This window comes from Pimephales promelas, chromosome 4 (genome assembly GCF_988280905.1).
Source record: "Pimephales promelas chromosome 4, fPimPro1.hap1.1, whole genome shotgun sequence".
In the NCBI taxonomy this organism is placed as follows: Eukaryota; Metazoa; Chordata; class Actinopteri; order Cypriniformes; family Leuciscidae; genus Pimephales; species Pimephales promelas.
Genome location: NC_142772.1, coordinates 29,866,924 through 29,889,375, shown reverse-complemented (window position 1 = coordinate 29,889,375; position 22,452 = coordinate 29,866,924). Strand labels below are relative to the sequence as shown.

Genomic DNA, 22,452 nt, shown 5'->3' with positions numbered 1-22,452 from the left:
TACCAGACATTTGTGAGAAAATATTCTACAAGTGTGCAACTCTCATTGATTGGATGAATTCACATACTGATGAGCCAATTTTCTCTGTGCATCACATTTTTTGATGTGGGTCTATAAATGCGTTTTGCACCATATTCACTGCAGCAACTGCAGCAAAAATATGAGCATACGAGTTTCTTAATTTGTGATTTGTAGAATAGGATTTGTGCCCCTGCAATGAAGAATTTGAGAAGGTGTAACTCTTGTGTTGTGTTTTTGGAAGATAAAAAAAAGTCTATAAGTTTGCAACCGATTTATAAAACATTTCTCTCTGTGATTTCAAATGTACTGATAACACATGTATGGCTATTCTCTACAACTACAAATTCCACTGTCACAGGCGTTCAGTTGTTTTGCACCAAAAATATCTCCAGAGAGAGTCTTGTATCTGTGTTTGGGCCTGTTCTATGCAGGGTCACTGTCTCTAATGCTAAAAGGACATATTCAATATTCATGCAGAGTGAGAGAAAAAAAAACATATTAAGCTCAGAGGATTTAGAGATGCTGCTCTGATGTAACTTTGCACTCACAGCTGTTATCAAAATGGCTTTCATGGGAAAACGACTAAGGAGGAATATCTGAGCGGCTCTCGTGGAGTTTTATACATTAACTCAGCACAAATGTAGCAATGATAAAGTGCTTCCTAACTAAATGCACTATACACTGTATGATCCTGACACTACATAGAGACATAATCACATCCTCCCTTGTGTTTATGTTGCCACAAATCCCTGATCCATGTCTCTTATAAACATGCATGCTGATGTAACAGGCCAATAGCACTGGTAGGTTTCACTTTTTCACTGAATCACTGTGTTCCAGACAGACTGCCATCTAAGCCCCACTCAGTGTTATTTTAGTATATTTATTCATACTCTGAATCACAAACATGTGACACATTAATACAAAAATCTCCAACAAGAGTGAGATCACCCAAATATTTCTTATGCAGATCCACATACAAAGAACAATCAAGACATATTCAAAGTAAACTTACAATGGTTACAGATTCTCTCTGCCACTGGTGTACTGTTATACTGTATATTCATACATATATACTGTATGTATATGTGTGTGTGTGTGTATATACATAAATATATATACGCACACACACACACACACACACACACACACACACACACACACACACACACACAGACATATATATATATGAAGAGTTCAGATGCAAAAGCCTCTAAGTGCCATTTGAAATTTTCTTCTAGAATGATCATTTTTATCACACTCGTATATTTAAGTTCAGTGATTTCACTTAAATGGCAATGATAATTACCTATTAATTGTTATTTAAGTAAAAAAAAAACTTAAATATACAAGTTTGATAATCATCATTAAAGAAGAAAATTTCGAATGGCATTTAGAGGCTTTTGCATCTGAACTCTTCATATATATATATATATATAGTATGTAAACACAGACTTGTATGTTAGATGTGATTAATTGTGATTAATCGATTCTACAGCCCTACTCAGAAGCCTGTTCGAAATGAGTTTTGAGTGGTACCTTCTTGTGCAAACGCTGCCTGCGAATACATTGCCTGATTGGGCAATAAAACACAGCTTCTCAGACACGGCTTGTATTTATGAGCAAGTCAATAAATAATTTACTCGGTCGATTTGTTCAATAACAACGATTCATTCAGGATCAAAACGTCCCTGCTGTGTGTTGCTTGTAATGTGCAATGGCTGATTCTGCTTTGACCTTAAAACAATTTTCTTTAGATTAACATAAAATGACCAGGACACATTGTGTCTTAAATGTAAGTTAATCAGTGTAAACTTCTTGTTTTCTGAACTGCTGTATATATTTGACACAGTTGTGCTGTTGGTCTGAACGTCAACACATCTGATACTGCTGAATCACATCATCCGGGCTTCTGATTTTCTTAACAACGGTGCTCCGGTTCGCGTAATATTGCTTCGATATTTGCGTGTCATTGTAATGTGTTTTTGTGCAAAACCTAGCTCATTCTTCCCAGCATAATCAATGTATAATGTATGATTGTGTTCTGAGCCAAATTTGTATACAGTGAGGAAAACAAACATTCCTCAAAAAAAAAAAAATCCTCCTCGATTTTTAACCAATCCACTATGATGAATCAGTTCATGTTTGCAGATGCCCTAGAAAGCCAGTGCTGCCACTTTCTAGAGCACAGTTCATTTTCAGGAATGCAGCTGACATGATGCCTAATCCAGATCAAAATTCAGATTGGCATATGCCTCTAGGATACAGCTCCATAGTGGGACAGAGCCAAGCCGATTACCAAGGGTATGAAATATATGCAGGGAATGAAGGCTTTAAGATACCACACAGGCACCTTTACAGTTCAGTGCACTTGTTATAGAGGCTGTCATGACGCATAACAATGCTGTAGCCAAATTGTGTTGGATTCTGTTCATATCATCCATGAAGGAGTCCATAAAGATGCAGTCAAACGAAATGAAATCCTTCACATTCATAATGCTGATACTTTAAAGCAGGTAGTGATTATTGTAATCAGTCCACAAACAGCAGTTACTGGCCTTATTCGATAAATGCGAAGAGCAGAATTGTTTCACTCGCTGTGTGTGTTTGTGTCAAAACAAGTTTCACCTTGTAGAGGAATACAGCAGAAGACACGAGATTAGGGGCTTGACTGGCGGTGGGAGGGTTTTGGACAATGCGCTTGTTTCTCTGCGAGAGCATTAAGGAATGTTTTAGCGGGTAAACACACTGTCAGTATCCGTTTGAGTGTTTAGAGCTGACATCCCTCTCTAGGGCACTTAGGAACAGTGATTATGCACCCTCACACACACCGACCTTGAGACAAAGCCCTGAATGCTTAAGCTCGACAAAACATCTGATGACTCCGGAGATGTTTTGATGGACAATATTCTGAACGCTGCGAGATGAATGATATTTCTCATTGAAGATGATGCCTAAAATAATGTGCCGTCAAAGCTAGATCGCATGACGGGAGTAACAGGATTCTGTCGTTAATGGATGTGTCTGGATTTGGGAAATTTTGAAAGCTTTTCCAAAGAAATGCCCCCATCTCCGCCTCTCTACGCAGCTGGGCTTTCATAAGGGTTCATTCACAGATGGGCATGCTGGGTGTTTGTATACACACATTTGCTCTGTGTAATGATGATTAGGATGATGAATATGCAGCATCTGTATAGAAATATCTGTGTAGAGTTGATTAGATATTAAAACAATGAAATTCAATCTGCTGTGTGTGGTTTGGGAGTTTCTAAGTGCCCTGCAGTGGATCCTCAGCTGTTTATGCGCTATGACAAGCGAAACCAATTTAACCTTCATTTAGCATAACCTCTACAGATGTGAGCTCTTTTGCAATCACCCTTTCTCTTTCTCTCTTTTATGGATGTTTTGTTCTAACATTCATCTCATCAAAACTGATGCAAATGAGAAGCGAAACCATTTTCTTGGAAACAGTCAGAGAGGGTGAGGGCAGGGTGGTGAGTTTTCTGATCTCTTTAGACATTTTTCCCTGGAGGCCATTACAGATCTCTGACCTTCTCATCCTAGTTGAAGTTTTCAGCACGATTTCTGTCTGTCAGATGGTTAAAGCAGAAAGACCAGAGACTGTGTAGAGTGCATTTAATTCGAAATATGATTTACATTTTTTTTTCTTTTTTTTTTTACTAAATAAAGGACAATGAGGACACTGCATGACCACGGTGGATCAAAAGTGATTGTTATGGTTATACATAAGCATATATGAGGGTTTAATAATTGATAACTGAATTGTAATCACATCAATGTGTGTGTGTGTGTGTGTGTGTGTGTGTGTGTGTGTGTGTGTGTGTGTGTGTGTGTGTGTGTGTGAGTTTGTGTCTCTGAGCAGGTTATTGTTGATTCAACCGAACTTGCTTTTGGCAACATTAAAATTGCAGTCTGTTCATGTTCGTTTGAGCAGGACTCTGCTTGTTGTTCCTTTTGGCAAAGAACTGTAATATTTACAACAGTGGCAATACAGTATGTGTTGGGCAGGAGGACAAGTTTTGAATCTATCTGTGATCCTTAACAAAGTGTGCCTTAATGTTTAGTGTTTTGTTTAGTTGTGCCACAACTTTTACACTCATTATTTTTAGCACACACAAAAAAAGAAAATCCAGTTAAGCTACACTTTAAATCCTTGTTATTTTCAATTTCATTATTTTCAATCACTATTATGCTATTAAGAAAATTGGTTTAGCAGAATGACAATGAAAACAAATTAAATTTGCAGGCTGTTTTCATTGTCATTCTGCTAAACCGATTTTTTCTTAATAGCATAATATTAAGAAAATCGGTGTGTATATATATATGAAGAGTTCAGATGCAAAAGCCTCTAAATGCCATTTGAAATTTTCATCTTTAATGATGATTTTTATCAAAGTTGTATATTTAAGTTCAGTAATTTCACTTAAATAACAATTAATAGGTAATTATCATTGCCATTTAAGTGAAATTACTGAACTTAAATATACAAGTTTGATAAAAAATCATCATTAAAGAAGAAAATTTCAAATGGCATTTAGAGGCTTTTGCATCTGAACTCTTCATATATATATATATATATATATATATATATATATATATATATATATATATATATATATATATATATATATATATATATATACACGATTTCATTGCTCATATATATATATATATATATATATATATATCAAATAAGTGCTGTTCTTTTGAACTTTCTTTTCATCATAACTCTTATCACAAAAATATGAAGCGGCTATTAACTATTAAACTGTTTTCAACGTTGATAATTGTAAGAAATGTTTCTTAATCACCGAATCAGCATATTGTGATGATTTCTGAAAGAAATGTTACACTGAAGACAGATATATTTGTGAATATATTGTAAAATGTATTCACATAAAAAAAAGATTATTTGACATTGTAATAATACTCAGAGTATTATTTTCACTGTATTTTAACTGCTGTGAGCATAAGAGACTTCTTTTAAAAAACAGTAAAAAAATCCTACCAACTCTATTTTTTTAAGGACACATAGGACACATATGCATACATGCCACAGCCATATTGCATTAACCCTTATCAGACCCCATCCTCTCTAATATTAACCATTCAGTGCTCACTTTCAGTTCATAAATGCCCCCAGGCCAAACCACCGTCCCACTGTCCCACTGACATCAAAACTGCCACCACTCTGATCACACACAATCACAGAACACCTAAATGAGGATATACACTACACTGTAAAAATGAATAATTTATCTAAACAATAAAATTGTGGCAACATATTACAAGCAATATTATTAATTAAACTGTACAAATTAGAATTAATTAGAATATTAATTTGATTAACAATTACTCAATTCTAATTTGTTCAATTTAATAAATAAAATTGCTTGTAATCTGTTGCCACAATTTTATTGATTAGATAAATTATTCATTTTTACAGTGTAGTGTATATCCTCATTTAGGTGTTCTGTGATTGTGTGTGATCAGAGTGGTGGCAGTTTTAATGTCAGTGGGACAGTGGGACGGTGGTTTGGCCTGGAGGCATTTACAGTATGAACTGAAAGTGAGCACTGAATGGTTAATATTAGAGAGGATGGGGTCTGATAAGGGTTAATGCAATATGGCTGTGGCATGTGTGTATATGTGTCCTTGTGTCCGGAGGCTGTACTGGTATAATTGAGTAGGGATTTCATTGCTCGTGTCCAACAGCAGGACAGTCCCAGTGGCTCTGCATGAACACACACACACACGCACACACAGGCCCTTCACACAATGTTCCCTAAGAGCACACCAAGCATACCCTCTCAATGTCAGGCTTTTAGCCAGCAGCATTAAGCTTGAAAGAATTCATATCAGATTTGGGAATAGACCCACCTAGAATGCAGAAGGGGAATGTTGGATGTTCACAAAACCAATTGAAAGCCTTTATATGTGATATGTCACTGGTGAACAATAGCTTTGTGTGCTCAATGGCACAGGAACAAAAAACAAGTTCACCATCAAGTATTAAGGTGACAGGCTCCTGTGAAAATCAATAGGGAGCTACTTGTGCTTCAAGACAAGTGAAGAAAGGGAATGTAATGACCGTGATTAGCACCGACTATAGATTATGCAGTGATGCTGCATTCACTAGCCAATGAAAATGCACCTTCCAGAGAGTCAAGCATGGCTCAGAAAGGATCATGGAGGATCAGTGTACAGATGTCTTTCTCCAAATCTCCCGTTTCTTTATTTCTGACATTCTCTCTCTCTCTCTCTCTCTCTCTCTCTCTCTCTCGAGGTTAATTATGGTAATTACACTGTCATTAGTTCTCAAAATAGATTAATTGATTGACAGGTGAGGTATTTAAATGCTGGCAGGAAGTGAGGGGTTAGGGGGCCAATCAGCTCCAAGATTAAACAAGCATAATTACCCAACTAATGAGCAACTACATTAAACAAATTCCATCTTGATGGCTTAAAATAACAATAATGAAAATAGACAAAGAAATGAGTCCATACACCACAGAACTAATCAAAAACATTTAAAAGTCTAGTCTTGCCATCTATCAACGGGAACGAGTATGATTCGGCCTTTGCGGTTAATCTGGTAGATTTGGTTTCTCAAAAATGAGAGGACTCTCAGATTAATTTCTCTCAAATTCACTCTTTTCATTTCTTGCTTGCTTTTGTCCCTCCTTTGCTCTTTATCTGATAGAAAAACAGAGAAGAAAAACATAAAATACAAAAAAAGAAAAAGGGAGAAAGGTCAGTTTTCTAAGGGCAGAAAGAAATCACAACTTATTAGAGACAACATATCATCTCTGTTGAGCCTATTCTTAAGGTTGTGTGTGTGTGTTTGAGAAGGGCTAGGATGTTGCTGAGTTCATGTCAAAGAACATTTGTAAAGCTGTCATAGTAACTAAAATTAAATTATGTTTGTGTAAGGTATCATTTGGGTTTGTCTCTGTGTGGGTGGGTTTTGTCATGTGTTTTAGTTCTGTGTTCTAGGTTTCAGCTCATTGCTATGGTTTTTCATTGTTTGATTAATTTGCACACATGGTTCATTTCATTAATTAGTTTGGTCAGTGTATTTAAGCTCTGTTTCTTTCAGTTCATTGTCCATCATTTATGTTTTTATTTTGTTCCGTTGTTGTTACTTGTATCCTGAGTTCTTTGTTAAATCTAAACTGCTCCCCGCGATTAAATCCTGCAATCATCTTTATTTACACCTAACTCTGATAGTTTGAGTGCTGGCTAGTATCCTGTTGAAGTTAAAGTAATTTGTCTGTGGAATAATTTGGTCACAAACAATTTTCTAAGTTATGTTTTCTGAATCCCTAAATCTTCACTGTAAAAAAAATATTGTTGGTTTAACTTAAAGTAAGTAACCTGGTTGCCTTAATTTTAAGTTCATTGAAATGGAAAAAGTGACTTAATATAATGAAGGAGAATGATTTAATCATCAGAAACTCAAAATTATATGTTTTCTTAACTAAATAAATTATAAAAGTTGATTTGACAAAAGAAAAAATGTTGTGATTACTAATCATTAAAAATCATTTTTACAGTGAGTGTGATGGGATCTCACGAGACGAGACTGAGATGAGATTTTTGCACAATATTTTATAGAAATCCTCAATGATAGAATTCATAACTGGAAAAATAGTCTGCAGGTGTCTCAAACACAGGAGGAGACAGACAGGTTTAGGTGCACAGCACAGTGTTTATTAAAAGCAGAGTGGTGGTGGAGCAATGGATGGATGGTGACTTAGCTGGCGATGACTGAAGAGGCTTCTCTGTGCAGGTGACGAGTGAACACGAAGACAGGCGATCTGGATCAGGATGACAGACGGAAGACGGTCAGGAGACTGGATACAGGACGAGACGATCTCAGGTGAGTAAATTAGTAAGGAGTCTGACATAAAGCAGTTTATACTGCAACGAGACCAGACAAGGAGTGAAAGGTGAACAGGGCATATAAAGGGTGTTTTTAAGAGGTAGTGCAGTTGCAGCAAGTCAGTACTCTGGTGATTTTGTGGGCTTGGACGGGTCCTAGTGATGATTGGGGCTGTGACGGTGTGGCTGACTCTGTGACAGTACCCCCTCCTCCAAGGCCGGCGCCTGGCAGTGACAGGGTGGATGGTCAGGGTGATCTTTGTGGAACTGGGTGTGAAGCAACGGGTCCAGGATGTCATCCCGATACACCCATGAGCGTTCTTCTGGACCATATCCCCCCAAAATCAGGTACTTAAGGGGCCCGCCCTGCCACTGTGAGTTGAGGATGGTATGGAGTTGGTACACTAGGTCCTTGTCAGCGACATCTGGAGGAGGAAGTACTTCGTCCATGGTTGGTTCTGTAGGGGAAGAAGACAGAGGTTCAGTGAAGGGTTTCAGGTGGGAGTCATGAAATGAAGGTGAAATACCAACCCGATCTCACGACCAAGTCGTACGAATTCGACGAATGATTAAAAAGTGACTAATTCGTAACAATTCATACGACCTCACTCGTACGAATTAATACGATTTTGCTAAATCGTACATATTTTACGAATTGGCCAATTCGTATGAATTCGTACGAATGACCTACCCCTTACCCCACCCCTAAACCTAACCATCACGTGGTTTTAGACAAATCGTACGAATTAGTACGAGTGAGGTCGTACGAATTAGTACGAATTAGCCACTTTTTAATCATGCGTCGAATTCGTACGAATTGGTCGTGAGATAGTGTTGGAAATACGGTAGTGAGGTGGAAGGTTGAGTCTGTAGGTTATCGTTGACCTGCCACTGCACAGTGAATAACTTATACAAGTCTGGAACAACTTGAAGGTGAATAAAGGATGATGATTAACCCTAAAATCAAAGAAAAAGAAAGTTTTTGAACAGTTTTCATTATTTTCCCGGCTCTTTTTTTGTTCCACATTTTGAAAAATCTAGGCCAGATGATTTGCAGAATCCGAGGTCTGAAATCATGAAAAAGAATAGTGTGAAAAACAGACGGAAGTTGTAGCTTTCAGTGTGCTCGTCAACCAGTGAGTCATCTGGCCTAATTTTATGATGTACTGCTCTTTTTGGGGGAAGTTTATCAGAATCTTGTATCGAAAAGATCAACATGAAGATTCTTTGAATTCTCTTCGAATTTGTGTTTCACTGAGAAAATCATAAAGTAGGGATACAAACGGTTAATCGATTAATTGTCAACAAGAATTTACTTGATAAAATTAAATTAATTGTCGGCTAATTGAACGAGTGGAATGCATCGATATTGACTACCAGCTGGGCAGCTATACAGTGTGCTAACCTCGAAAATCCAGCTGTGTTCTAACAATAACTTAGCTCATACCAGTCAACACTCCCGTTTTCTTGGGTTTCTCACGTTTTTTTTTTTAGCCCTATCTCCCGAACCCCTCCCAGTTTGTTATTTTTCCCGGGAAATAAGTCTAACTGTTTGTCACACTTTCATACATGATGTGTTCACTTCAACAAAGACAGCAAAAGGGGTGTTCGCGACGCACGGCACATACAATACAATACTGCCGATAGTTCAACAGGGAGCGCGCAACTCTTAAAGGGGCCACACCTTATTTCCACTCATTACAAGCTGTACATTTGACTTCCCCCTCAGCCTATATTATAAGTGCTGCTGCTAATGTTTCAAGTTATTTATATACGTAGTTTACTAGATAGATTATTATATGTAGGCTTCATATAGGATAAGCCTACCCATTTAGATTTTTATTTAAAATTGATTTTATGTTGCTTAATGTTTCACATGCAACACGCCATTATTCTGTGACGTATCCCAACTTTTAAAAACAATAAAACATCAATTGAGCAATATAACATGCATTTTTATTCAGTCTAAGCAATATTTAGCTTTTTATGTTAAATTGATACCGTGAGAAATTTACATTTTCGGGAAAATAGGCACTTATCAGTTAATCGTTAATCGATCGATAAGGTTGATCAACTAATGATTAATGAATTAATCGATAATTTGCATTCTTATTATAAAGGTTTGGAACATCACGAAGTTGAGAAATTAGTGTGACAGAATTTTAATTATTTAGAATTTAAACTATTTCTTTCAATCAAAATCAAACTTCCTACAACCAGAGAAGGTGTCAAGCCAAAATCACTGGGAATATTTAGTGACAATGGGCATCATGCCTGACAATCCAAAAACCCTTACTGTGATATATGCCAGTCATGAAGTTTCTGCTGTGCAAAAGCACATGTAAGGCTATTTTGATGGCTGGAGTCTGGGGACTTAATCAAGACTGAGCGATCATAGAAGTAGTTATGATGTTCTCTGTAAAATCCAATGTTCTTTCCTCATGGGGACGAGGATGTAATCCTGAATCTAATTAGGGTTCAGGGAGTGCATAAAATACCTATGACTGGCTTATTGAATAAGCCTGCACATGTGCTTGAACATGGAGAGAGCATTCCTGAACAACAGGTAATAAATGTTTTCCATCAGCTTAGGAAGTGCAGGAAAGGGAGCGAGAGAACAAAGTACCGTATAGCAGTGCCTCCACAGCAGCACACCTCATAACCAAATGAAGATCCCCATTATTTTCACACCAATAATGCTGCAATACGCAAGGAACAAAGAGGATAACATCTCACAAGCACGCACTCACACTCAGGGTTGTTTCTCGGGCAGTTAATCAGCATTCTCGCACACCCTGGTATTAAAGCTCATGGGGGGAGTAATTATCTGCTGCTTTGTTTTAATTGGCTTCAGAGAACGATACAGCAGCAGAAGCAGCGCAAGCCTAAGTGTTAAAACTCTCCGATCATCATTTAATCAGCCCGAACACGGAGCCAAGAGCCCACAGCATGACTCTTGGAAGAGTTACACACACATTCTCTCGGCATATGCAAGTTTTGGGGATCACATCAAAGTAAGCGAACGCAGTCTGGACTACCCCAGCCTGACGGAACACTATTTTTTTCTTTTCTTTTTTTTTTTTTTTTTGCCAGAATCCCGACTGGGATGTTTGAAGTTCAGGAATTGGTCCAGGACCAACGAATCAAACAGCAAGATATTTTCTTGTCCGTGTCACCTCCGTGACTCAAACTGGCTGGCGAGAGTCTTAAATGAATCACATCCCTCTTTTAATATTTTACAGAAATCTGTCACTTTAATTAAACACCCCTCGTGAGTGATTACTCAAAAGAATCGGCCTCTGTCTTGTTCTCTGTCACCATGGCAACTCCAGTATGTCAAGCTGCCAGTCACATTTCAAACCGTCATTTCAAGCTCTAATAAGAGTTTGATATTCCAGAGACTCGTGCAGTCCCTTTCACTCTCGCTCTCTCTCTCTCTCTCTCATCTCGTCCTTTTGGTTTGTAGCTACCGTTCGGGCAAATCAACTCATTAACAGAAATTGGACAATTTATCTCAGTGGCCTGAATTAAGAGCTAAACATCTCAGTGGCATCTGTTGGCTTCCAAAACCTTGTGCTTTGGAATGATATACTCATGAATATGCAGAAACTCCAATTAATTATTAAATGGTTGATGCCATATTGGGTCCCACTCAGGCACGCAAATGAGTGTATTAATATTAATGGAATATGCATTCACCTAGAACTGAGTGAACAGAAATACTCCTGATGAAAGCGAGTTAACGTTCACACGCGCACCTGTATACATTATTTGCCAGGATGCCCAGTTATCAAGGTCTAATGAGATCTTCCCCACTCACACGGGCAAACAGACCGGGGGAAAAAGAGGTCTGTGTGTGTGTGCGAGATGTCCCAGTGTCCCTCTAGAGAAAACCATCAGACTTCGCAAAAGTGTGTCAACTATTCTTACCTCCTCATCATTGCTGGAGGCACAGTATAACATTCCTGCAACACTTTCCTAATAATGGGGGAGAAACGTTTCAGTGCTGTCAGATATTTCAAGAGTTTATTCTAGAGAAAAACTCATAGTAAGTTCAGATTTTTAATTTAATGGTCATCACAATGTGATTTTTTTTTTTCTTCGTGGTTGCTCATATATCACTAAATTAAATATTTTTGCATATTGACAGAGTTGGCACATAGCATTGTACAGGTTAGACAGCTTTTTAGAGAGCTTACACAGCATGGGGAATAGCATGACAGCGGGTCTTTTGAAACAGTCTCCATGCCCTTCTGTCTTTTTCTTGGCTTGTTTGTCTTGTGCGCATTTTGTATTTTTGGACTAGCTGGTTTGAAGTCAATTGAAGCAAACAGTGGCTGTGAGGGAGCAGACAGAAGCCTGACACACTCTGCTGACAACCCAGTGAGCAATATCAAAGCAAACTGCTCCCAGATCAGTAAGAGCGGCCCTTATGAGTTCACTTCAGCCCTGACAGGTTCACATAAAAGAGAACATGGTTTAACGTTCTGATGATTTCACTGGGTGGCACTGGCAACGCATTAAGGAAGTAAAATTCAAATAAAATAATCATTTGACTTCACAAGGATAGTCACCTGGGCACATATAGTCACACCTACAGTGTGAGATATTATATAATGTGTTTCATCGTGTTTACATGGCTATACTCAACAAATCACTAAATGTATGGAGATTCAATTTTTGAGTGGCAATACTTTACAGTAAGGTTCATTAGTTAACATTAGTTAATTAATGTTTTAATTAACTAACATAAGCTAACCATGAACAATACATTTGTTACTTTGTTTGTTCACAGTGCATTAACTATAATGTTAACAAATTTGTAAAAGTTTTTAGCAAATGAAATTACCAATTTAAATGACCATTGACAGAGATTAATAAATGCTGATTAAGTGCAGTTCATTATTAGTTAATGCTAACTAATGTAGTTAACTAATGTTATAATGAACCTTATTTTAAATACCTTTATATTTTAGAATCTATATATTACCTTAAAATGACGTGGATATTCAACGGATTCTCATCTCAGGGCTTCAAATAGGTGACACTTTTTAAGATGCTTCTGTTATGGGTAGGTTTAGGTCTGGGGTAGTGTTAGGGTTAGACCACTAGAAGGCGCCTTCTGGCCCATATATATATCTGCGTAGGGTGCCATGTGCGTCGATTGTAGACACAATTTCAAAATCATTGGGATGAGACCTGGCTGGGATATTATATGTTTGAGTTTATTATCTTAAAGATTATACTAAGAAAAAATACATCAATTACTTTGTACTAAGGATGTCACGATATATAGGTTTTTCATACATAATTGTGGTGGCCAAAAGATTTCACAATAACAATATTATTAGGGCATCTATAGAAAAACATAATGTAATAAGTAAAATTCATCTTTAACCCTGTTTATTCGAATCACACTCAAAATGCAATTGTAGGGAAGTGGAAAAGAGTTTGTACACATAAGTGTACAAAATAACTTAATGCTAATCTGCACTTTATGCAGAGTAGGCTGTCTAACCAAAATTCCCAAAACTCCCACACTGGTGATCTAACTTTTTTCCCGTTGGGGGTAGTCTCACTTTCATCTGTTATCTCTGCCAATTACTGGCAGCAACATTAGCTACACACTAGTTACTCTATTTTTTCTGTTTTGTGATGGGTGGCAACAAGCGTTAAGCTGCAATATCACCGCCTACTATTTTGGAATGCCAACCAGATAGTAACTGGTGCTAGATTATTTATGATATTATTGTATGCAACAGTAATATTAATAATGAAGTCCTCTTAGGGGATTTTCAGTGGCCATATGCATACTGTCACAGAAGTGACAACCTTATTTAAAAATGAGAGTGAATTTTGTTTGTGTGTATAGAACACTACCCTACCAAAATTGATGTTTGCTATCTTCTATGTTTGCTATCTTCTATTTTTGAACAATGTAATATTACAGGAACCAAAGACTTATGTTTGGCAATTTTAACCAAACCACTGTCAACAGAGGCATCGTGTTTTGTATTTGCTGTTTGGCCGAGCATTCTCTTGTTGCCATGTCCACATATTTTAAGCATCTTTGGGTTAGTTAATTGGGTTTAGTCGTCGGATTTTGTTACTTGAGAGTTAATTCAGTTGTAAAATGCAGTTCTCACTCCCATAAATTACTAGGATTTAGCACTAAAAGGTGAAATGACAACCGAATTTAGCTGCAGTTTGCATGTGGCCACTAAAAAGCGATAACTGAGATGCAATAAGAAAGAAGCATCATCTGATATTTCAGTGTATAATATGAAATATCTGACCACTGAATACGGCATTAACCCATCGGAATCGATCATTACAGAGAGCAATCCAATAATGTAAAAATATCCCACCGCCGCCATTCACAGAAAGCCAGTGAGTCTGTTAACAAAACAGCGTGTTTAGGAATGTCCGTACATGTGTTGGTCCTCTCTGCTTTTGATTTGGAGATGATTTTTCAGAAGCGCTCTGTTCATAAACACCTCTCTGGGCTCAGACTCTGATTAGCTCAGTTGGTGACGTGCTAAAACTGAGCAATTGCAGGCTGAACTGAAGCAGGTGTTTCAAAAGGCTTTGAATTCTTTATCTCTCTCAGTGGGATATGATGTTTTTGAGCCATCTGCTTGCAGGAGACTGTGGTTCTCATTACCTACCGTGGCCTTTCATGTGAAAATATTACTTTAATGGCTGTCTGTGTAAAGTTGCTGTGTCACACATAATCTACTTTTTATTTTAGCCCATTTTGAGAAAATTAAGACAGGAAATAATTAGGGGGGAGGAAGAGGGGAAATGGAAACACTACATTCTGAAAACCAGATTCGAACGAATGCTGCTTGAATGAGGCCCACAGCTTAAAAACATGGGAGGTTCCTGTTACACTTTATTTTGATTGTCCCTTTTGAACATCCTGTTGACTAAGTACTATAGCCGCGTTTCCACCGCAATTACCAGGAACTATTTGACCCAGGAACTTTTCTCACAGGACCTTTTTTTGCCCCAGACCGCTTGCTTACTGCGTTTACACCGCAGACTAAAGTACCGGTCCGGGGTGGGAAGATTATGTAGTGACGTTGAACTGCGTGTGACTGCTCCTCCCACTCTGCGCGTTTGTTTTGAGTGCGTTTCGAGTTTTGTATGGAGGAGATTCAAGCTGGTCTGCTTTTGTGTGCGATTGGTTTACTAACGAGGTAATTAACAAAACGGCGTATTCAGAAAGCTCGTAGATGGATGGGACAAACGCGCGCCATCGGCCAGAAAAAACAAGTGGTAAGAACCAATCAGCATGTTCAGTGCACAAGTCCCACCCTGAAAGTTCCCGAACTCTGAAAAAGTACCACCTTACTTTTTGTGGGGGGGGGGGGGGGTTGGGAATATCTGTTAACTCTTTATTGTGATGCTCCACATCAGACATTCTGCTGAAAATAAGTACTTATTCTAAGTACGTCAACTTATTCTAACCCTAACCCTACCAGTATACTAAAACTCTACTAACACTCTAATGAGACTAAGTAGAAATGTAGGTGCAACATTACTTAATGTCAATGGAATGTGTAAAAGGAACCATCAAAATAAAGTGAAACCATGATGTCCAGATGGATGTACTACAAAAATGTACGTTTTTGACATTGGCATGTGTTGATACTCAAAAACGTATTCTTTTTATAGCAGGAAGATGATGTTCATTCACCACACGACGCATCAAAACACATTTCTGCAGTGATGTAAACAAAGTGAAATTTCCAGCGGGCTGAAGCGATGCAAACAAAGTTTTGATGAAATCCATAGCAGGCCGTACTATAAACAAAGTTTACATCACTGCAGCCTGCTACATATTTCATCAAAAGATCATCAGAAAGTAGATATTGGTTTCTGCTCTGAGGATGCGAGTGTCACTGTTTCATTGACATAAAGGAAGTTGTGCTGGTTAGATCTTCATGCCACAGATGTTTCTAACTTATGCCGATCTGATTTACACAGACAATTCATCAAGAGAGACTCCTGCGTGTGCTGTAAAGTGAGAACTCTCCTGTGCAATGGGCATATCACATACAGGCACACCACAGGTGTTCCACAGCCATCACTGCAGCTCTTTTATTTGGCTCACAACTGTAACTAAAAGGAAACAGACAAACTGGATATGGATTCATGTTCCTCTTTCACGCAATTTAAATGGGCATAAATGAAAAGGGGTTTGTTTGTTTGTTCATTTGTATAATTCAAGCATAGAGGTTTCAGAAGTTGTTTCTGAAGTTTGGTACATTTGAGCATATGACCCAATCTATTTTATATAACAGTTACTGTATTTGAAAGAGACATTGAATCATTAATTCAACCGAATTGGTCAAAAACACTGATTCATTTGAGAACAAAGCAAGTGACAGGCTTTATGAGTGAGTCATTGAATCATTCACTTAAGTGGATGAAAAGCCTGTGTGTTGCCAAAAGACGCTCAATGGATGTGTATAGGTTTAGAAATAATTTCATTGTCATTGTCAAAACATTTTTAAAGTAACTCCCATATTAAGCATCAAATGGAAGTTACTCAGTATTAAATTCTTGTTTATTATACTGTTGTGTCAAGACAATATCAAACTCGGAAACATGTCCAATTTGGTTCTCTTTTGCAAACTAATTACAAAATTGCAGGTTCAGCACTCTTGCTTGCTTGTAATATTGCTTAACTCCCTGGGATCGGCGGTCGTGCCGGCGATACCAACTCACTTTTTTTCTCATCAGTGCAAAAGAGACTTAAAATATTCTGATGATTTTGATCTTAAGAGTGCTTAGTTAGAAAGTTAATAAAATGTCAGTGAAACTTTTTTTAATAAATTAAACAAAAGATTGCTACTGAATTTGACAGCCAATTGTCACGTTTTTGTTTTGTATGTGTAATATTAACTTTAAAATTTGTGTCATGAGGGTGGGTAGACTTTTTATTTTTTTACTTTAAAGGTGGGGTAGGTAGAAATTTTCTAAAAATCTTTTTCCCAAATTGAAACTGTCTATATATACCAATACATAATTAAAATGTAAGTACTCTGAAAAAAGAAAGTATACAAATCGAGTGTCTGTAGTGTCTGTAGTCCTACGTTTCACAACAAACACGTGAGATGTGACATGGAAACAACTCAACCCCAAACGTGCGAGCCAGAGTTCTCACCTGAGAATTTTTCATTTTCAACCTGGTTGTGGTACAGCTCAAATGAAACGTCAAACAGACACGGGTGCTCCTGTCAAATTTCTGCAAGTTTTCCTTCCATTTCTTGGGTCCAAATAGACCGAGAAGAAGCCTTTTTTCTGAAACAATGCCATGCATGTTGATGATATGTGATCCATAACTCCTCCCCGAACTCCCCACTGCTCTGTATCTTGCTCTCTCATTGGCTGTCAGTAATCGCCGATGTAGTTTTCAGTCAGAACACTTTTCACACAGCAGGATGTTGAATCGCCGTCAGGTCCAGATATTTAGCATGCCAAATATCTCAGGAGCGTCTGCGATTCGTCGGTGATTCTCTCAGATCGCTTCTTTGCTCATTCACACTCCATGATTGTCACCTGCGTGAATGAGCGCCGATTTGCCTGTGATTTCGGGCATTTGTCTGCGATTTATCAAAACCTGTCGGCGAGCTAAAATCGTGCAGTCTGAACTCGGCATTACATGTAAAACACCGTGCATGTTATGAACCTTACACGAAACTCACCTTCATCACAGTGTAACTGATGGTAACGGGACAATGTGTATCAATGCAACCTGTTTTAGCTTTGCTGTTTTTAGATTTTATGTTACTAGCTCGTTACCGAATCAAACTCAATATATTTGAAACTTTACCATTACCACCAGTATCAATATGCTAGCTTGATAGTGAGTACTACCAGCCTTTCATGTCGTTCATGTGTTTTGGGGGCGTGGCTTTGTAAGGATCCCAGATGGGAGTGGGTGGGAGTGAATTAAATAATGAGCTGTGTTTATTGTAGCACTGAGAGGACTACAGACACCCGAGTGTACTTTCTTTTTCAGAATACTGAGGGTTTTTTTTTTTTGAAAATTTCTACCTACCCCACCTTTAAGTTAATTTTTCATATGTTTTATGTTCTATTTAATTTGTCATGTCAAGTTGCATTGAAAATCCACTTGGCTGAAAAACCATAGGAGGCATGTGAATAGGCATGACGCATCTAAATGTTGTTGACAATTTAGTCCTTGGTAGCCATGCACAGTTTATGAAATTGCTGTTTCCCAATAGACATCATTAACTAAAACAACAAAGCAAATGTGCTGTGCAGGTTCTGAATTTTAAACAAGTTATTACAAAGCAAAGTGTTACCTTTTCTTTTTTAGTTCTCAATTGCAAACTAATAACAAAATTGCAGGTTGAGTTAAGACGTGTCTGATTAACAGTGATGAGCAGAAGAGGAATGAGTATAAAATGAGTAATCTGGTCATGTTCACACACACACACACACACACACACACACACACACACACCACAGACATCCAGTAATTTCACTAAAAAAATGCAGAAGTGCTGACTCAACATGCATACACATACTGTAGTCTCTCTCTCTCTCTGTCGCTCTGTTTAAATAACCTCTCCCACTTTCCCTCCTCTCTCTTTGATATCTCAGTAGATGCAAACTGTTGAAGATAAAACACAAGCACACACTCTGAGCCCACCAGGCGGGTCAGGGCTGATTGATGTAGTCCTGAGAGAGAGCATAACATCCCTGAACTCCCATCACACTCAGAGGAAGAGAGAGAGAGTGAGAGAGAGAGCTGATATATTTGATGATGGAGAATGATGAGGGGCATTTATTTTCATTTAGTCTTAAGTTATTTCTGCAGTGGGTTCTGTGTAGTGTCTGGCAAGCAGATGGGTTAAAGTGTGTTACATTTACGCGTATACACACACACACACACACACACACACACCTATGTGACAGTGAAAAGAGCTTCCAGACGTTTTATATGCGTTTAGAAGCGAAGACTGATATTTCTCACTGCTGTTGAAGTCTCTGTCGACTGCCGCCAAGGCCTTGGCTCTTTTCTCTGTGTGTGTTTCTGTGTATGTGTGTGAGAGGGACTTTCAAACTAGGTAAGAGCTCATTATTCTGCCATCTCTGCTGCTTTCTACTTGGAAGAGATTAAGATCGAAAGGGAAAGAGGGAAAGAGAGAATCATGATGATTTTGTGCAATGGAACTCATTTTCCCTTTTATTACCTCTGAGAGTTTCCTCAAATATCATCACTCTGTCATACTTGTCGCTTTGTGTGTGTGTGTGTGTGTGTTCGTATTCAGATTTTGACTACATTGTGGGGGACCATGTACCAACAAGCATATTAAAACCTCAAATTACAAATGGTGTGAGGACCAAAAAAATCAACTTCACCATATTGTTAATATTTTGATGAGGACGTAAAATGATGCCTGCGGTGGTCAGGTTTATGATGGACAATATTATTAGCTTAGTATATAACATAAGTCAATGGAAAGTAAATATATTTATACATTTCTAGTGAAACATCTTTCTCTGTTCTACTGTATGTATTGTTACAGAAGCATTTTTTGTTGTATTTTTTTAAAATAGTTAATAGTTTTAGTTACTAATAACTTGTATTAAGTCATTAATAAACTTATATAATGCAAATTTTATATAATAATGGCAATTATATAACTTTTCTAATGAGCTGTCAAGCATTACATAATGTAGAGCTGTTTGCTAATTTCATTAATTCACTTTTTAAAGTGCTATATAATCAACATTTTCAAATAAAAATAATAAACATACTTTTTTTTTAATCATACTGAGCCCATACTTTTGAACGGTAGTGTGTACTGTGTATACATTTTAACTGTAAACATCAATTACAAAAAGATAAGCAGTTGAAAATGCGCAGTTTCTATAATAAAAGCTCCAGCAGGCCAGGCAGCAGAGTCATACAGTCATTTGTGGTGACTGAGCGTTTCAGGGCAAATCATAAAGTTTTCTTTTATTGATTCTTGCTGTTTTATCATAGCAGCTCAGTTAGCAGTTTCGGATGGCTGACATATGCTCTAATTGGCACGTTGGCTTTAATGACTGGATTTCTGCTATTGATGTCCTGCTTTGTATAATTAGAGTGTTTTTTAATTAAACATCCTCAAGATTTTATGTATCGTCTTTGCTTGTTCCATCAACGTTGCATTCAGTAATATTATTGCCGTTTAAATGCATATCGTGAACTCGTTTTTCATCCTCCCCCCTTTTTCTGAAATGAACAATGGCTCACTTGAGAGATGAATGATGAGTCAATGGAGACATCTTTGTCTTCTTTCCACTTAGCACAGGTTTGTAGAAGTGTTTTTATTCTGATATCGGAGCACACACTCATACACATCACGAACAGTTCAGAGATATTTTGCAATGCTTGCCACGACTCTTTGTCATTGTAGGTGGAGGCCAGTGAAGAGCACTGCTGAGGCTGATGGATGGCGCTCAGCGTGGGGTAAACACAACGTTTGGCATCTGTGTCAGACACACAATCATTGGGTGCAACCCGGAGTTCTGCCAATCCTCTGTTGGTTATCCGCTCCTTTGATATCAGCCGAGGGCTTCTTTCCCACGTGGGTGTAGTCTCATCATGTCAGCCTTTTGTTTTCCCAATGAATCCATTAAACAAACCAATCACAAGCTGTCGTATTTTTACACTGCCGGTTGCGTCAAGCTACAGGCTCACATCAGCCTCTTCGTTCTCCATATAATCCCCCACAGCTGCATTTTTTGAAGGGAGGGTGTGAAATCTTTGGAAGATTTAACGGCAGAGGTCTTATGATATCAAGGCTCTGAATCACTGACCCATCTGGAGAAGTCGTACAACATAAATAAGCAAGTACGCCCATTACAACACCAAATCAACTGGTGACTGTAAAACAACTAAAGACACCCCACATGAAAGTCTCTGTTAGTGCTGGACAGAGTAGATCATAAGACTGAAACCACAGTGGAATAATAACTAATAATTCCCTAGACTGTGAGTTGTGATTCATGGGCTAAGGGATTACGTTCATTGTCTGTTGCTTTAAGGTGTTACGACACCTAAGGGCTGGATCACATGATTAAACTTGTTTTATGAGCATCTCCTTTTACATTAAAATTATTAAGCCTGAACTCGCAGGCATGGTTTTGTCTTGCCAAGCTAGTTGAAGTAACAGATGTCGACCTGATTCTCCTGTTTTATTACATTTATATTTTGCTGATGTAACAATGCATTTACATTGATTGGTTGAGTGAATAACGTTAAATGTTTTTGTTTTGACTTCAATTCAATCAATTAATTTAGATGTTACCTCTGTCAGGGTTGTCGGCTGTAGAAATCACACAACGAAGGAGAATTCAACAGGAACTAATTTAGTAGCAAATACTCAGGAATATACAGTACAGAAATGAGAATCACTACCACCACGTAAACATAAAACGCAAACGAGAACGAACTAAGAACAGAGTAAATTAAGGGCTTAAATACGCAGGGAGCCAATCAGTAACCAAGGGAATCAGTAACCAAGGGAACAAACTAGGGACTAATCAGGACTAAACTGAACCTCAAGAAACAAACCTAACTCTAACATTACACCCCGCTCCCGCAAGGCACGTCCTCGTGCTGTATACAGTCCAGCAGAGGAGGGAGGGTGGGGGCTCTGGAGGTGAACGAAATTGGCAAAGGGATGGAAATGAAGTTGATGGTGGGAGAAACCAGGCTTGTGAGAATGATGGGAGGAGCCAGGAGCAGGAGTAGTCAAGGGGACACTGAGCCCCAGACTACACCGAGCGGAGACGCAGGGCACAGCCAGGGCGATGGCCCATAGCGGAGTTAAGGGAGGGAGGAGCTATGGTGGAGACTTGGCTGACGACACCAGAACAACTGACGGAGATGGAGCATATGGAAGAGGAGACCAGGGCGCAAACAAGAGCTGATGTGACCACACAACACCAATGGCTCTGAAGCCTGAGGTGGAGCTAGGGCGCCAAAAGACTGAGACAGGGAAACCAAGGACCTAGGTGGAGGCAATGGGAAGGCAGAGCTCGACAGAACCGAAGGAACAGAGTGTAGCTGAAGGCCCTAAGTCTAAGGCAGGGTGACATCTGACTAAGACATAGCTGGAGGGATGAAGGAGCCCAGTGGACCCATAAGGACGATGGTCCCAGGTCAAGTTGATGGAGGGAAGAGTCAAGGTGGAGCTGACAGGTTAACAGGCCGAGGTGGAGTGATTGACTCAGAGCCTCAAGGCAGAGCCAGGAGACCCTCTTGACTGGGTTGAGTTGGAGACTAGAAGACAAGAGGCAGATCCACACAATAAATCCACTCGAATTAGTGGAGAAATTGAGGGTCTGAAGGTAATCAGCAGAGTCAGGGCTGACAGGCTGGCCTGTTTTGGAAGAGGAGATGGGAGAGGGAGGCTAACTCTGGAGACACTGAGCTGGATTAAGAAACAGGAGACTTAGAGTTTGGTGGGATCAGCACGGATGGGAATCAGG

At 38.6% G+C, this 22,452-nt stretch overlaps 1 long non-coding RNA gene across 1 annotated transcript in view; it reads left to right on the top strand.

Moving 5' to 3' along the window:
- The window catches only part of LOC120461658 (uncharacterized), a 99,138-nt gene extending 78,434 nt beyond the window's left edge, over positions 1–20,704 (top strand). The window contains exons 3-4 of the long non-coding RNA XR_005618228.2: positions 7,835–7,924; positions 20,373–20,704. This is a non-coding gene — a long non-coding RNA (uncharacterized LOC120461658). The remainder of the gene's footprint in view (positions 1–7,834; positions 7,925–20,372) is intronic.
- The last annotated feature ends 1,748 nt before the right edge of the window (positions 20,705–22,452 follow it).